This window comes from Lithobates pipiens, unplaced genomic scaffold (assembly GCF_037356315.1).
Source record: "Lithobates pipiens isolate NorthernLeopardFrog02 unplaced genomic scaffold, aLitPip1_a1.2 Scaffold_28, whole genome shotgun sequence".
NCBI classification, from domain to species: Eukaryota; Metazoa; Chordata; class Amphibia; order Anura; family Ranidae; genus Lithobates; species Lithobates pipiens.
The window spans coordinates 158842129-158859776 of NW_027507789.1; the positions used below are offsets into that span (position 1 = coordinate 158842129).

The 17648-nt window shown below is 43.9% G+C and overlaps 1 long non-coding RNA gene across 1 annotated transcript; it reads left to right on the plus strand.

Moving 5' to 3' along the window:
- Nucleotides 1-1415: 1415 nt before the first annotated feature.
- LOC143934912 (uncharacterized) lies at nt 1416-12755 on the plus strand. The gene is made up of 3 exons (XR_013263427.1): nt 1416-1537; nt 10884-11303; nt 12705-12755. It is a non-coding gene; the product is annotated as an uncharacterized LOC143934912 (long non-coding RNA).
- The last annotated feature ends 4893 nt before the right edge of the window (nt 12756-17648 follow it).

Here is a 17648-nt window from a genome sequence, read left to right on the forward strand (position 1 = left end):
GTGATGTCTTAGTGTGCTGTCTATATAGAGAGATCTGCAGCCTTGTTCACAGCATAACGGTTCTGCTGTTTGATGTGTGAGCATCTGTTGGCGAGAGCTTTTACGTGCAACATGGTTTTCTACAAGCATTTAGCACTTATTATTCTACTTCTAGCGATATCATTTGTACAAACTTCCTATGGACAGCCAGGTAGTATTATTTTTTGATGCATAGTCTATAATTATATTTAAAAACTTTGATAATACGTATTAGTTTCCTATAGATTGTATAGAAATGGTGATTGCACATTCAATTAAACAATTTCAATTCACAAAACTAACATCCATAAGGATCTTAACATGAATGATGGGCAAAAATAAAAATATCTATATCGTGCAGTCTGCCCATAGCGTTTTCACAGCAGTGTTTGTTTTCCTGAACCATCCCAGTAACTGTCTTTTTGGCAGTTGATCCTGCCAGTGAATCTGTTAATTTCCTCCCTCCAGCTAACAAGCAATTGTGACGGTTACAGTCAGTCCCAATTTCAGCTGCTATGTGAGTACAAGTGTCACAATTGTGTATTCCATGCCATCCTCAGCTTATATAGATTTTAGAAAAAAAAATATTTCGAGAAGTATTTACAATTGAATACAATTAAACCCATCCAATCAAATTATAAATAAATTGCATATAAATATTATATGCAATATAAAATTATAAATAAATTGCAGCCCTTAAAAAAATAATATAAAATAATAAATGTACATAATATATATATATATATATATATATATATATATATATATATATATATATATATATATACACATACACACACCTACTCTGCCCAATTAAAATATCTCAGATAATGATTGGATAAATAAGTACATTTAAAAAAAATATTTTTCTATAATATATATATATATATATATATATATATATATATATGTGTGTGTTCTTCTTCAAAATAATAATAATAATAAATATATATATATATATATATATATATATATATATATATATATATATATATATTATATATATATATATATATATATACTAATTTGTGCTGAAAAAATAAGTTCAATCTTTGGCGGCCCTGTCTCCTAATTTACAGGATCTACTACTGATGGCTTGATGCCAGATACCACAGCATGCCTTCAGAGGTCTACTTGGAGTCCACGGCTTGATGGGTTATGACGGATAGTCATATTGTTATGGCTGATCACAGTGTACCCACCCTGCCTTGTGTTCTTCAAAGCAAATATATAAAAAAAACTGAATAAATGATCTTCCATAAACGTATGCAAACGTTAAACTATTAAATGGGCAAAGCTTCGCCAATAGGAAAATGAATACCAATAGTTAATATATGTGAATAAATCTACGTATGACATTACATGTCTCTTTTGCAATAATAGCCTGCTTGCACGCAGTCTCTTATACAAAAGACTTTAGTTCCAGCCTAAATTCACTGTACTTTATTCTGTTACTAACCTTCTTTTCTTTCTTTTACAATCTTTGCAGATCTGGCGTCTAAATCCCGCATCTTTGTAGGTATGTTGAATTTTTTTAATTTTTTTTTATTACTTTGATTTATGAAACATTCCGCACAAGTAAAGGGTAGTCGTAAGGCTTAGGCTTAGTAAATCCCTAAGGTGGAGATTTTACTGATAGCTTTATAGTGTTTCACTAGTTTAACCACTTTCAGACCGGACCATTTTGCTGGTAAATGACCAGAGGTCTTTTTACACTTTGGCACTGCGCTGCTTTAACTGGTAATTGTGCGGTCATGCAATGTTGTACCCAAACGAAATTTGCGTCCTTTTCTTCCCACAAATAGAGCTTTCTTTTAAAGGTATTTGACTGACTCTACGATTTTTATTTTTTGCGATATAAACGTAAAAAGACCGCAAATTTTGAAAAAAATGATATTTTCTACTTTTTGTTATTAGAAAAATCCAATAAACTCAATTTTAGTCATACATTTAGGCCAAAATGTATTCAGCCACATGTCTTTGGTAAAAAAAAAGTCAATAACTGTATATTTATTGGTTTGCGCAAAAGTTGTCACATCTACAAACTAAGGTACATTTTCTGGAATTTACGCAGCTTTTAGTTTATGACTGCCTATCTCATTTCTTGAGGTGCTAAAATGGCAGGGCAGTACAAAACCCCCCCAAATGACCCCATTTTGGAAAGTAGACACCCTAAGGAAATTGATAAGAGGCATGTTGAGCCCATTGAATATTTTATTTTTTTGCCGCAAGCGATTGAATAATGACAAAAAAAAATTTTTTTTTTTTTTACACAAAGTTGTCACTAAATGATATATTGCTCACACATGCCATGGTTATATGTGGAATTGTACCCCAAAATACATTCTGCTGCTTCTCCTGAGTACGGGGATACCACATGTGGTCGACTTTTTGGAAGCCTAGCCGCGTACGGGGCCCCGAAAGTCAAGCACCGCCTTCAGGATTTCTAAGGGCATACATATGTCATTTTACTCCTCACTACCTATCACAGTTTTGAAGGCCATAAAATGCCAAGATGGCACAAAACCCCCACAAATGACCCCATTTTAGAAAGTAGACACCCCAAGCTATTTGCTGAGAGGCATGTTGAGTCCATGGAATATTTTATATTTTGCCACAAGTTGCGGGAAAATTACAAACTTTATACATTTTTCACAAAGTTGTCACTAAATGATATATTGCTCACACATGCTATGGGCATATGTGAAATTACACCCCAAAATAAATTCTGCTGCTTCTCCTGAGTACGGGGATACCACATGTGTGGGATTTTTTGGGAGCCTAGCCGCGTACAGGGCCCCGAAAACCAAGCCCCGCCTTCAGGCTTTCTAAGGGCGTAAATTTTTGATTTCACGCCTCACTACCTATTACAGTTTTGAAGGCCATAAAATGCCAAGATGGCACAAAACCCCCCCAAATGACCCCATTTTAGAAAGTAGACACCCCAAGCTATTTGCTGAGAGGCATGTTGAGTCCATGGAATATTTTATATTTTGCCACAAGTTGTGGGAAAATTACAAACTTTTTTTTTTTTTTTTTTTTTTTCACAAAGTTGTCACTAAATGATATATTGCTCACGCATGCCATGGGCATATGTGAAATGACACCCCAAAATAAATTTTGCTGCTTCTCCTGAGTACGGGGATACCACATGTGTGGGATTTTTTGGGAGCCTAGCTGCGTACGGGGCCCCGAAAGCCAAGAACCGCCTTCAGGCTTTCTAAGGGCGTAAATTTTTGATTTCACGCCTCACTACCTATTACAGTTTTGAAGGCCATAAAATGCCAAAATAGCACAAAACCCCCCAAAATGACCCCATTTTGGAAAGTAGACACCCCAAGCTATTTGCCGAGAGGCATGGTGAGTATTTTGCAGCTCTCATTTGTTTTTGAAAATGAAGAAAAAAAAAAATAATGTATATTTTTTTTCTTTTTTTCAATTTTCAAAACTTTGTGACAAAAATGAAGGTCTGCAAAATACTAACCATACCTCTCGGCAAATAGCTTGGGGTGTCTCCTTTCCAAAATGGGGTCACTTGGGGGGATTTTGTGCTATCTGGGCATTCCATGGCCTCCAAAACTGTGATAGGCAGTGAGGAATGAAATCAAAAATTTACACCCTTAGAAATCCTGAAGGTGGTGCTTGGATTTTGGGGTACCGTACGCGGTTAGGCTCCCAAAAGGTCTCACACTTGTGGTATCCCCGTACTCAGGAGAAGCAACAGAATGTATTTTGGGGTGTAATTTCACATATAACCATGGCATGTTTGAGCAATATATCATTTAATGACAACTTTGTGCAAAATAAAAAAAAAAAAATTATAATGTATTTTTTCCACAACTTTTGTCAAAATATAAAATATTCCATGGACTCGACATGCCTCTCAGCAAATAGCTTGGGGTGTCTACTTTCTAAAATGGGGTCATTTGGGGAGGTTTTGAACTGTCCTGGCATTTTATGCACAACATTTAGAAGCTTATGTCACACATCACCCACTCTTCTAACCACTTGAAGAAAAAGCCCTTTCTGACACTTTTTGTTTACATGAAAAAATATTTTTTTTTGCAAGAAAATTACTTTGAACCCCCAAACATGAAGTGTTTTTTTAAAGCAAAAGCCCTACCGATTAAAATGGTGGGTGTTTCATTTTTTTTTTTCACACGGTATTTGCGCAGCGATTTTTCAAACGCATTTTTTGGGGAAAAAACACACTTTTTTTTATTTTAATGCACTAAAAATCACTATATTGCCCAAATGTTTGATGAAATAAAAAATATGATCTTAGGCCGAGTACATGGATACCAAACATGACATGCTTTAAAATTGCGCAGAAACGTGCAGCGGCGACAAACTACGTACATTTTTAAAAGCCTTTAAATGCCTTTACAGGTGACCACTTTAGATTTACGGAGGAGGTCTACTGCTAAAATTAGTACCCTCGATCTGACCTTCGTGGTGATACCTCACATGCATGGTGCAATTGCTGTTTACATATGACACCAGACCAACGCTTGCGTTCGACGTTGCGCCTTAGCAGGGGGGGACAGGGGTGTTTTTTTTTTTTTATTATTTATTTTGCTTTTTTATTTTATTTTTAAACTGTTCCTTTCATTTATATATATTTTTTTATGATTTTTATTGTTATCTCAGGGAATGTAAATATCCCCTATGATTGCAATAGGTAGTGACAGGTACTCTTTTTAAAAAAAATTAGGGTCTATCAGACCCTAGATCTCTCCTCTGTCCTCAAAGCATCTGACCACACCAAGATCGGTGTGATAAAATGCTTTCCCAATTTCCCAATGGCGCTGTTTACATCCCGCAAAATCTAAGTCATTAAAAGCTCGTAGCTTCCGGTGTCTTAGGCCATAGAGATGATTGGAGCCATTCTGGTCTCTGATCAGCTCTATGGTCAGCTGGCGGAACCACCGGCTGCATTCTCAGGTTCCCTGTTGGGACAGGAGAGCCTGAGAAAACCATGGAAGATGGTGCGGGGGGGGGGGACATTCCCTCCCACTGCTTGTAAAAGTAGTCTAGAGGCTAATTAGCCGCTAGGATTGCTTTTACATAAAAGCCGACCGCTGGCTGAAAAGAATGATACCAAGATGATACCTAAACCTGCAGGCATCATTCTGGTATAAGCACTCAAAGTCCCGCAACATACCAGTATGTTGCTGGAACTGGTTGGGCATATATTGTAATTTTTTTTTCATGCAGCCTGTGGGCTGAACGAAAAAAAAATATTGATCGGTGGGTATGCCCACCATTAGATACCACCCTTCATCCACCCACTTTTAATGGTGGGCATACATGCACCATTTATATATGCCGAAGCATGGGGGCATCCTCCCGCAAAAGGTAGGAGCAGATCGCTCCTCCACCCCATATGCCCCCATGCTTCGGCATATATGCTCTTTTTTAACTGTGGTGGTGAAATCACCCCCGACAGTGCTGGAGTCGCGGCTTTATGTATCGTGGGAGCAAACGCTGTTGCTGTCAAGATAAATAAATCCGCGCTGCAACTGAATGGTGTACCTGCTAAGCAAATGATGGTTAACAATAAAACAAAGTAACATTACAGTATAACAGTAAGACGTACCATACCTGCAAAGCAAATACAAAAAAAAAATAGCAAAAAATAACACATTTAACACAATCTGTGCCTAAAATATATATATGCCGAAGCATGGGGGCATCCTCCCGCAAAAGGTAGGAGCAGATCGCTCCTCCACCCTGTATGCCCCCATGCTTTGGCATATATGCTCTTTTTTAACTGTGGTGGTGAAATCACCTCCAACAGCGCTGGAGTCGCGGCTTTACGTATCGTGGGAGCAAACGCTGTTGCTGTCAAGATAAATAAATCCGCTCTGCAGCAGAATGGCGTACCTGCTAAGCAAATGATGGTTAACAATAAAACAAAGTAACATTACAGTATAACAGTAGGACTTACCATACCTGCAAAGCAAATACAAAAAAAATAGCAAAAAATAACACATTTAACACAATCTGTGCCTAAAATATATATATGCCGAAGCATGGGGGCATCCTCCCGCAAAAAAGTTATGCCGCGTACATACATTCAAACTTTTCCACGGGCAAGCCCTCCGTCGGAATTTTGACTGTATGTACGCGGCATTAGGAGCAAAATCGCTCCTCCACCCCTTATGCCCCCATGCTTCGGCATATATGCTCTTTTTTAACTGTGGTGGTGAAATCACCTCCGACAGCGCTGGAGTCGTGGCTTTACATATCGTGGGAGCAAACGCTGTTGCTGTCAAGATAAATAAATCCACGCTACAGCTGAATGGCGTACCTGAAAACAAAAAATGGTTAACAATAAAACATTGCAGAATAGAATACAGTACAAAGGAGCAGAACAATAGAGAGAGAATAGAGAGAGAGAGAGAACAATAAAACGACAACTATTTTTGGTTTTTTTATTTTATATTTTTTTTGGTTTTTTTTTCTTTTTTACTTTTTTTTTTTTTTTTTTTAAACACTTTTTTATGTAACTTTAACACTTCTGTTGTAACGGTTCCAGCGGTTTGGATCTCTCAAAATGCGATGGCATCTTGGGAGACCCTGTGAACGTGTGCCTAGCCTGTGCAATGCTGTACCCTACGCTAATACTCAACTAGTTCATGGTAGCGTTCAAAACATTCACCAATGCAAAGACCAGGATTGTCAGGACAGCGGGGACAACAATAACGGATGTCACGCCTAAATCCGCGCTTTCTGCAGACACGACATTTTCTTTGGGGGGCTCGTTGGGTAGGGGTACTCGGGAGGGCATAAAGATAATGCCTCTCATGCAGCCGGCTTACTGCATCTGGTAGGGGAAGGTGAGGTGGAGCACCGTCTGGATACAGAAGGGCTCTGACGATATCCTCCTGGAATTTAAGGAAGGATCCAGTCCGTCCTGAAGCTTTGTGTAGTACATAAGCATTCAGTATAGCCAATTGGAATAAATAAACAGACACTTTTTTGTACCAGCGTCTGGCCTTACGGGCAACTAGATACGGCGCCAACAACTGGTCATTGAGGTCCACCCCTCCCATGTTAAGGTTATATTTGTGGACACAGAGGGGTTTCTCCACAATACCAGTTGCCGTAGGAATTTGGACCGTCGTGTCTGCATGAAGGGAGGTAAGAACGAAAACATTCTTATTATCCCTCCACTTCATAGCGAGCAAATTATTACTGCGCAAGCAGGCTCTCTCCCCCAGCCTAAGAGGGGACTCTACAAGCCGCTGGGGAAAGCCCCGGCGATTAGGTCGCACGGTGCCACATGCTCTAATCTGCTGATCAAACAAGTGACTAAACAGTGGCACGCTTGTGTAATAATTGTCCACGTACAAGTGGTACCCCTTTCCGAATAAGGGTGACACCATGTCCCACACTATCTTGCCAGCGCTTCCTATGTAATCAGGGCAGTTCTCCGGCTCTACGTGACTATCTCTACCCTCATAAACCATGAAACTACGTGTATAGCCTGTGGCCCTGTCACAGAGCTTATACATCTTGACCCCGTATCTGGAACGCTTGTTGGGGACGTATTGTTTGAATGACAAGCGACCAGAAAACTTAATCAAGGACTCATCAACGCAGACAACTTGATGGGGAGTAAACAAGTCTGCAAAACGTTGGTTGAAGTGGTTTATGAGGGGCCGAATTTTGTAGAGCCGATCGTATTCAGGGTCTCCACGAGGACGACAGAGTTCATTGTCGCTGAAGTGCATGAACCGCAAAATCATCTCGTATCGTGCCCTGGACATGGAAGCAGAGAACACGCGCATATGGTGAATTGGGTCAGTGGACCAATATGACCGCAACTCACTCTTTTTGGTTATGCCCATGTTGAGGGAGAGGCCCAGAAAGATTTTAAATTCGTAAACCGTAACTGGTTTTCATTGTTTGGCAAGGGCGGACTGGGGAATAGTGGCGATGTGTTGACCAGCGTACAAATTGGTTTGGTCCACAATAGATCTATAAAGATGTTCGGTGAAAAACAGTGAGTAAAAGTCAAGTGTCTTAAAATCAACGTTTCCACGTTAATGCCAGGTTGGCCAGTGAATGGGGGAAGTACGGGTTCTGCAGAAGATGTGGGCACCCAAATAGGATTGGCGAATTCTGCAGGAAGGGCACTATGGGTACGACGGGCCTGTCTTTGTCTTCTTCTTGGTGGCAGCGGGACACTACTTGTGCTTGCCACCTCGCCAGCTTGAACTTCACTTATGGGACTCGCCACGTCACCACGTGTTACTGCAGTGCTGGATGTAGGTCCAGGGTGTACTAGGCCGCTGGTGCTTGCCAGTTCACCAGAAGGATGAGCGGCTCTAGTACGTCTCTGCTCCATACGAGTGACCTGCGGTTCCTGCACCTGAACAACAGAATACATTCGGGATTGGGCACACCTGTTCTTAACAGCGGCCTCATCTCCGTCGTCAGAGCTATCTGTCATGGAGCCGCTGTCCTCTACAGGATCGTATTCTGAGCCTGAATCTGACAGATGAGTGACGTCCTCTTCACTATCTGTCATGCTCAGAAACGTGTAGGCCTCTTCACTAGTGTACCTTCGCTTTGCCATTTTGGGCTCTAAATTTAGGGGTACACTAGTGAGGCTCACAGGTAAAAAAGCACCTAGCCTGTCAGCGACTGTTTCAAAACGCTACAAAAAAAACTGTTAGCGATCGCAGGGATCAAGCCTGACTCTGCGAACGCTGCAGTTATGTGTGTTGTGTTTTGTAAGTGACAGTGATCGATTGATACTGCACTTGGGTGGGCTGGGCTGGGCTTGGCGGAGGGGCTAAACGCAGGTGCTAGCAGGTATCTGGGCTGATCCCGCTAACAATGCGTTTTGGGAAACCTAAAATGCTGGCAACGCTAATATAGATCTGATCAGATACTATATTACTAAGGGAGGTGTATGCTTTGCGCGTGGGTGTTAGCGGTACTGGCACTAACCTGACGCTGGGGCGACGCAGACCTTATCTGACCCTCAAACTTATATCACCCGCCGGGTGATCAGGGGTTTAAACCTTTATTAGGTAATAAATGGCGGGTGCCCTGAAACAAAAAAAAAATAACTAACCAACCAGCGTCACCTGTAACAGTTATATGGTGATCACTGGTGAAAGGGTTAACTGGGGGGCAATCAGGGGGCTATGCGGTAGTATATGGGGGTCCCTGACGCTATAAAAAGCTGCAGCGAACCTAAATACTTACCTGTCTAACTAGCGTCACCTGTGACACTAATACAGCGATCAGAAAAAATCGCTTATTAGTGACACTGGCGACGGGGGGTGATCACGGGGTTAAACCTTTATTGGGGGGGTTAGGGGGGCACCCTAGAGCTAAAGGGGGCTAACCCTAACTGCCCTAACAGTTATTACAGTCACAAATGACACCAATGCAAAAAAAAAAAATGCACTTGGTGTCACTGTGACTGGGGGGGCAGGGGTGATTGGGGGGTGATCGGGGGGGTGAAAAGTGTGCCTGGCGTGTTCTACTGTATGTGTAGTGTTGGGTGCAACTCACCGATCCTCTCTCCTCGGTGCCGGAACGAAAAAGACCGACACGAGGAGAGATTACATCACTTCCTCTGCCTGTGTTTACAATACAGGAGAGGAAGTGATGTCACGAAGGATTTCCATTCGTCGGGAGCGATCGCGAGGGGGTGGCCATGAATGAATGGCCGTCCCCTCATCCCGGATCGCTCCCGAACGAATGCCGACCGCCGCAGGCACCGGGGGGGGCCCGATCGGGCCCCCCACCGCGGGCAGGCAGGGACTTATATATACGCCCATATGCCTGCCCGTGCCATTCTGCCGACGTATATCGTCGTGCGGCGGTCGGCAAGTGGTTAAGTGTCAGTCTCATGCTGTTATTGAAGAGGGCATTCTTTTATAAACTGTCATAGTACATTTGAGGGCACAGCCTACTAAACCTCTGGAGCAATTAGTGTCCTCCTGAAAGGCTGTGCAGCTCAGACTACAGACACAATGGGGGTTATTTACTAAAGGAAAATCCACTTTGCACTGCAAGTGCACTTAGAAGTAAAGTTGCTGTAGATCCGAGGGGGACATGTAAGGAAAATAAGAAACAGCATTTTAGCTTGCACATGATTGGATGATAAAATCAGCAGAGCTTCCACTCATTTCAGATCTACCCCTTAGATTTCGAGCAAGTGCACTTTCAGTGCAAAGTGGATTTGCCTTTCGTAAATAACCACCAATGCACAGAGTCAATCAGAGTGTCTCTGTACCTTGTAATCACTGTGAACCAGTCACAGACATGATATGTGTAAAAATTGCTAGTGCATATAAACATTCAGCCCATTCACAATAGAGGAAGCTCTCCTTGATCCAATAACCTAATCTGGCTCCACGGCGATTACTAGATCTTTGTGACCTGATGATATCATATAGCACATTCTGCCATCAGGAATTTCTGTGCTCGCTTTTAACATTTCATTGGCTGCAGCTGGTTGCATTAGTGCAGCAGCAGCATTGGTTGCTACTGACCCTCAATCATAGATCCTAGTTTAATTTGCTCTCATTGCATGAGTGGGACAACTCACTGTAGATGTTAAGAGACACCCTGAAATACTTGCCTAGCCTGCATAAAATGCAGATCAAGGCTTTTCCTGATGGCAGTCATGTGACCAAGTGCCTAGACTATAGTTGCAGGATATCAGGAACAGGCGAGGATCAAAATACATCAACATTATTTTATTTTTTCGTCACATTCTTCTCTCCTAGTAGAAAAGTATTACTACATTTTATAAAAATTCATGTTAGCTTTTAAATGAAATCAGAGCTACAAAAATGTGTATTTTAATGGTATATTTTTATCTTTAATTCTAGAAGAACCAGGGGCTGATTACATACCCCCTGATGCTGAATACGTACCTCCCTGGGAAGAACAGCAACCTCATGAGACGGAACACAAACCTCCTGAGGCGGAAATCAAACCTCCTGAGACGGAACACAAACCTCCTGAGGCGGAAATCAAACCTCCTGAGATGGAACACAAACCTCCTGAGACGGAACACAAATCTCCTGAGGGTGAACAAATGCCACCTGAGGGTATACCTTGGGATGACTATGAAAATCCTGCGGTCGGCAAATGGGTGCTGGTTCAGCATGGTGACTATCCTCCTGAGATGATTTTCATGCCTCATGATGCTGATTTTGTAGGTCCCGAGGCTGGATACCAACCCCCCAAGCCTACACTCAAACCTACCAAGCCCCCACGCAAACCTCCCAAACGACCACCGAAAAAGGGTAAGTTGTGTTCCTTTTCTGATAATAAGAGATTAGCCGTTCAGGTATATCTAGTCCTCATGTGCTTCTAGTAACAATCACAATCGTATAGAGCACTTAGCTTATTTAGCATTTGTCATCACTCTAATTAAGACCTTCTTAGATTAAAAATCTGTAGTTTACCTGTAGTGGTCATGATGCTAGTAAACCATCATCCAGGGACAGCAGCAAGTTCCTCCAGGTTCCTGCTTATAGCTTCTACTTTAAAAAAGGCCACCGGTATTTTTTTTGTGTTTTTTCACCCTATGCATTAAAGAGGAAGTAAACCCTGATGGGTTTACTTCCTCTTTCATTCCCTGCAAAGGCAATGCATAATGGACTACTATGCATCGCATAGTAGTCCATTATGTGTCACTTACCTGACACAGGAGCCAGCGATGTCGCCGCTGTCCCCTGTAGTCCGGCGCATCCATCTTCTCGGTGGGGTCTCGCAGCTCCGCAGCTGTCATTCGGCGAAGCCGCGATGGCGTCACTCCCGCGCATGCGCATGGGAGCCGACACACGCGGTTGACGGTGCTGCGCTCAGTGCGCCTGCGCGCCGCTGTCTACTGCACATGCGCCGTAGACAGCGGTGCCTGTCTTCGGGCAAATATCTCCTAAACCGTATAGGTTTAGGAGATATTTCTTGGACCTACAGGTAAGCCTTAATCTAGGCTTACCTGTAGGTCAAAGTGTGTTGTAAGGGTTTACAACCACTTTAAGGTGAAAAAACACCTGGCAGTGACCAGCCCCCCATTTTACTTACCTGAGCCCTGGAATTTCCCTTGGCGGAGACGTGCTGTCCCTCTGCCCGGGGGTTCTCAGCTCTTGATTGGATAGATTGATAGCAGCGCAGCCATTGGCTCCCGCTGCTGTCAATAAAATCCAGTGACGCGGGCACCGGGAGCAGGGCCGAGTCCTACATTCGGCGTCTATGGACGCCGAATGATTGACTCGGGAGCATGCCCACAAGGTAACCCCCCAGGAGAGCGCTTCTCCTAGGGAGTTATACGATGAGGGGAGGAGCCGTGAGAGCCACCGAGGGACCCCAGAAGTTGAGGATCAGGGCCACTCTGTGCAAAACGAACTGCACAGTGGAGGTAAGTATGACGTTTGTTATTTTTATTTATTTTTTATCGAAGCCTTACAATCATTTTAAATATTCTAGGAAGGTTGAGGAGAAATATAATGCAATCATCTTGTTAAAATAGTATTCCGATGCAGTGGAAAACGGGATGACAATTGCCCAGCATGCTTATCAATAGGCAATCCAGAAATGCCAGGCGGCTTTGACAAACATTACTGAATATTGTCTTTTTTCTAAATGAGGTTAACACTGATTGATTTTATATTGTTAATTTTTTTTTCTCCATTCTTCTTTAGGTAAACCAACAGAGCCTCCGCGACCTACTAGACCAGCTGAGATTGAAGCAGGTAAGATAAATGATAACATAAAATACATTCATAACTATTTGCCTTCTCCCTAAAAGGGTATGTAAAGACAAAAGTTTTTTGTTGAGGTTTGAATAGAGTGAGCAAGAGTTGGGCCCTTTGTTGGGTTTTTACTGTTGTCAGTCACTGCTCTCTTTGTACAACTTTTGTTACATTTTACTTAGTTTGTTTTGCTTGGCCCAAAGGAACTATGTAAAGCTGGAATTCTGCTTTAAAACATGCCCACAATAACCTATGTAGCTATAGACATTGTGGAGAAATTCTCTTTTAAAATTTATAACAGAGGCAAATCTGGAAGATTTACCCCCCTTCTTGACCAGGCCATTTTTCTGTATTACGGCACTGCATTTCTTTAACTGATAATTGTGCAGTCCTGCGACGCTGAATGATTGAATGAGATATTTGTATAGCGCACAACGCAAACTGAATCGCCTCAACGCTTTACCCAAATAATTTTTCCCCACAAAAAGAGCTTTCCTTTGGGGGTATTTGATCACCTGGTTTTTGTTTTATTGTGCTATAAACAAAAAAGACCAACAATTAAAAAAAAAAAATAATAATAATGTTTTTTACTTTCGCCTACAAAACATATCCAATAATAAAAAATGTAAAAAATCTAATTTCTTCATCAATTTAGACCAATATGGATTCTGCTACAGATTTTTGGTAAAAAAAAATCCCATTAAGCCTATATTGATTGGTTTGCGCAAAAGTTATAGCGTCTATAAAATAGGGGATATATTTTTGGAATTTTTTTTTTTTAATAGTAATGGCAGCATTCAGCCACTTATAGCGAGACTACGACATTGCGGCAGACAAATCAGACACCTAACTGACACTTTTTGGAGACCAGTGACACTAATACATTGATCAGTGCTAAAAAATATGCACTGTCACTGTACTAATGACACTGGCAGGGAAAGGGTTAACATCAGGGCCGATCAAAGGGGTAATTGTTTTCCTAGGGAGTGCTTTCTAACTGTGTGGGGGGTGTTTCACTGTGGGAAGGCAGAGATCCAAGAAGACAGCATCACAGTCTTCCTTGTCTCAGAACAGTGATCTGCCTTGTTTACAAAGGCAGATCGCTGTTCTCCCTGTCTCGCGAACGATCAGCAGGTCTCAGCGGACATCGCATCTGCCGGGTCCACCTATTGCCTTTCGTTGTGTCCAATCGCACCACAGACCTGGAAGTGCAGAATCATGTACAGGTGATTCTGCCCACAGAGGCTGCCCTGCCGCAGTAAATGTGCCTGGGTCGGTTGGCATCTGGTTAAGCAACCACTCTGTCTTGAGATTCATTGGGGTTGATTTACTAAAGGCAAAGAAAATGTGCGCTTTATACATGCAGTTGCATACTGCAAGGGCTTAGTAAATGAGATGAAGCTTGCATGCAAGGAAAAAAAAAAATCAGCATGTTTGCTTTCATACGATTGGATGATGGAAGTCAGCAGAGCTTCCCCTCATTTACTAAGCTCTGGAACAAATGCCTCTGTAGAGTGCAACTGCACTTGCAATTGCACAGTCTATTTGCATTTAGCAAATCATCCCCAATATCTTTCACTAAGAATAAGGATTTTATGGTAGCGCCAATCCCTGTAACCTGAGCAATAGGATCATTCATGTTTGTGAACAAATGATTTCCTAAAAAAAAATAGTTTTCACAATTGGACGTTTAAGAATTTTTTGCGTACAAGTCTTCTCCATTAGTCGATGGTTAGTTATCCATTGGCTGCCTTACAAATAATAGAGGATGAACTAAAGCAATAGAATGTGCCTGTCCAGGACAGATCTACAGAGTATATTTCTTATAAAAATCAAACATTTTATGTAAAAGAAAACTGAAAATAATGTTCTCTATTTTTATTTTATTATTTTTATTTTAGCGGAGTTCAGAGCTGCACTGGAAAAAGTAGAAGAAAACTTCTTCGCAATAACTGGAAAGAACACTGTTATAGTGTTCTCATGTTTGGGTGTATTCGTATTCCTGACCATTTTCATCTTCGGATTGATCGCCTTCATTCAAGTAAGAGCATTTCCATTTTTTTTGTGCTTTCCAAATTTTAGATTTTCTGGACACACAGTCGTACCTCACAGCCCAGTATCCAGCGTTTCTTCGAGGGGAGCCCGTGCACCTCCCCAGGAGCCACTATCACAACCCCCCGGAGACCCCACACGGAACCAGTCCCCCCTGAGACTGAGACTCGGAGGTCCATCACAGCACCCGCCTTAACATCTGAGATGGCTGGCTCTACCGCAGAACAGGGAAACCTGGATGATGACCTTCGCAGAATGCTGCGGGCCCTGCCCACGAGGGCAGACATTGAGGCACTCCCCACGAGAGCGGACATTGAAACCTTAATCCTGCGGATAGAAGAAGCGCATAACAGGGACATACAAGAGGTGAGAACGGAGCTGCACGCCATAGAAGATCGGGTCACCTCTGGAGAAACCCAGATCACCTCGCTGGAGACCAGGATGCAAGCCCTGGAACACGTGCAGACTTCCCATGCAGTGGTAACGCAGGAGATGCAGCTGCATTTGGAGGAAATGGAAGACCGAAGTCGCCGTAACAACTTGCGGCTGCGGGGTCTCCCGGAGGCTACGGGCCCAGAGGATTTGGTAGAGACTGTTACCGCTATTTTTCACAGGCTTCTGGGAGCTCCACCTCCCTCTCTGGAAATCGACCGGGTTCACCGGGCACTGGGCCCCAGATCTGCCGACCCGGCAAGACCCCGTGATGTTCTGTGTCGCCTCCATCGATATGCGCAAAAGGAAATACTCCTGAAGAAGGCATGGGAACATGGAGTCATCGACTTTGATGGTGCGCAGATTCAGATACTCCCGGACCTATCCAGGGCCACACTACAGCGCCGTGCCATGCTGAAACCAGCCCTTGAAGTCGCGAGACGCCACGGCTGCACATACCGGTGGGGCTACCCTCTAACAGTCTTCTTTCGCACGGACAGCGGCTCCTTCACACTACGCACACCAGCTGATCTCCCCGCCTTCTTCGCTTTCCTGGGGGCAGAACCGGTACCGGTCCCGAACTGGCTGACAAGGATCCAACGCCCGGCGGGCCGTTTAGGCCCCCCGGCGGGCAGGCCTGACCCACCAGCTCGCTCCCGAAGGTCCCGAGGTCGGTCCCGCACTGTGTCCTCATCTGCTAATGGAACACGCGAGACATGATTGCACCCTCTAGCACTTCGTATGATGTTCTGCACTGGTTGACCTTTATACCCCTCTTCAGTATTACTCTCCCTTGTTTGGTATCCCCCCCACTGTTTGGCATCCCCTTTTCTGGACTTTGCCCCCACCACACGGTTACCTCGGCTGCTGGAGCCATGCCTGGGGGGAGTGGAGAGACGCCGTGCCCTGGCGGCCCCGGACGTTTATACAAGTTCGCTCACTCCCGTAGGAGTAGAGAGGCCACCCATGCACCACTTTGGAGAGACACTGTTGGCCCCTTGGTCGTATGACACGGCTTTCATCCACAGGGACCCTCATGGCCCATTTGCCTGGCCTTCCCGATTGCTTTCCATCTGCAGACTCCAGGAGTATGGTGACATCCCGGAACATGTGCGGGGACTGGGTGGGTCATTGTGGCAGCCATCGTGCTGCGGCCGGGTGGGAGCGGGGGGCTGATATTTGTTTTTGGTCTGTTGGGTGGGGGTTGTGGGGGGCCCCTCTGTTTCCTCCCCCCCCTCCGCTCCCCTCCTCCCTGTCCCCCCCTTCATGTCTTACTTTTTTTTTTTTTTGGGGATCTGTTAATGTCTATGGGATGGGGCGGGGGGGTTGTGCCATGTTTGCGGGCGGGGGGGATGCTGGTTTGGGGATGTTTTATGGGTTTCTCTGTTCTGCATTTACTTGTATGCTATGTTTTCAACTGGTGTAGCTTCTTAGTTGATATTTTCTGCAACGTTTTTTATTGCCTAGTTCTGTGGTCTGTTTAGCTTTTGCAAATTATGGGAGGTTTTTTCTCCTTCGGCCCAGACCGGCCGAGCCCATATGGGCATTATTTAAATATACACATCTACACATACACCTAAGGCCTGGGGCTCCGGGGGGGTTGGGGAGACTCCCCGTTGGCCCGCGCTGCGCACGCCCCTAAATAGGTTGACGCCTTCTATCCGGGTTTTCACTCAATTGCTGCATTCTAGTTTTCCAGCTCCGCTGGACAGGGCTGTTTGAGAATCCTTTCCTTCTCAACCACGCCCTTATAAGTCCCTGAAAAACCCCTTTACCCATTCACTACTGCTCCCCACCACCTCACTTTTCTAACCACACATCCTTTACCCCTTCTCCCCCCTCCTCTCCATTCCTTCTACCCCTACCCGATCATGGAGGTGCTTAACATTGTTACCCTTAATGCAAAGGGACTTAACATCCCCGAGAAGAGACGCATGCTGCTGAACGACATGAAACGACAGAACGCTGACATTGTTTTATTACAAGAGACTCACTTTAGGGAAAACAAGTTCCCTATCTTGAAAAGCAGATACTACCCGACAGTCTACCACTCCACATACACGGAGGCCAAATCTAGAGGGGTCTCTATTCAAATAGCGGCCAGAGTACCGTGGACTCTGTTGGACCTAAAATCAGACCCAGAGGGACGGTTTTTATTCCTTAAAGGCCTGGTTGGTGGTGTGAAGGTTACCATTGCTAACTTATACGCCCCTAACAGCAGACAAGACCTGTTTGTGAGGAGACACTTAAACCTACTTCAAAATTTTACGGAAGGCCAACTGATCATAGGCGGTGACCTAAACATCCCCCTAATACCCGCAGAGGACACCTCCTCGGGGCAGTCCTCCTTCCCCCGGGGCATGCGGAGAGCCGCCCACGCAGCTTTACATGCCGCACAATTGGTGGATG